The sequence below is a fragment of the Octopus bimaculoides genome, unplaced genomic scaffold (assembly GCF_001194135.2).
Source record: "Octopus bimaculoides isolate UCB-OBI-ISO-001 unplaced genomic scaffold, ASM119413v2 Scaffold_309091, whole genome shotgun sequence".
NCBI lineage: Eukaryota > Metazoa > Mollusca > Cephalopoda > Octopoda > Octopodidae > Octopus > Octopus bimaculoides.
The window spans coordinates 1-465 of NW_026383527.1; the positions used below are offsets into that span (position 1 = coordinate 1).

Here is a 465-nt window from a genome sequence, read left to right on the forward strand (position 1 = left end):
AATCGAAACTGCGATCCTCCGCCCACGAGTCCGCTGCCCTAACCACTAGGCCACTGAGCCTCCACAGACATATAACATAACCTCCCTCATTAAATTAATAAAGGGAGGGCTTAACAAATACTTAACAAAAATATTAATAAACTCATTACAGGATTATAATTATACCTCCACATAAAAACAATCTTCGACTATTGAACTTTTCATAAATTAAATTACCTACACAATATAACCGTGATGAACATAACCCATGACAAACTATCCTTAATATAGCTCCTTCCTAACCAACAATAAATACTCTAATTATACCTGCTAACATTACCCCCATATGACCAATAGAAGAGTAAGCTATTAACTTCACTATATCACTCTGACCAACACAAATAATAGAAATTAATAATCCTCCTCATAAACAAATAACAATTAACATAACTACACAATTTATACCTAAAAGCTTCAATAAGCCCA

At 33.5% G+C, this 465-nt stretch overlaps 1 pseudogene; it reads right to left on the bottom strand.

The window, feature by feature from the left end:
• Positions 1-45: 45 nt before the first annotated feature.
• Positions 46-465, bottom strand: part of LOC106883467 (NADH-ubiquinone oxidoreductase chain 4-like) — a 781-nt pseudogene continuing 361 nt past the window's right edge.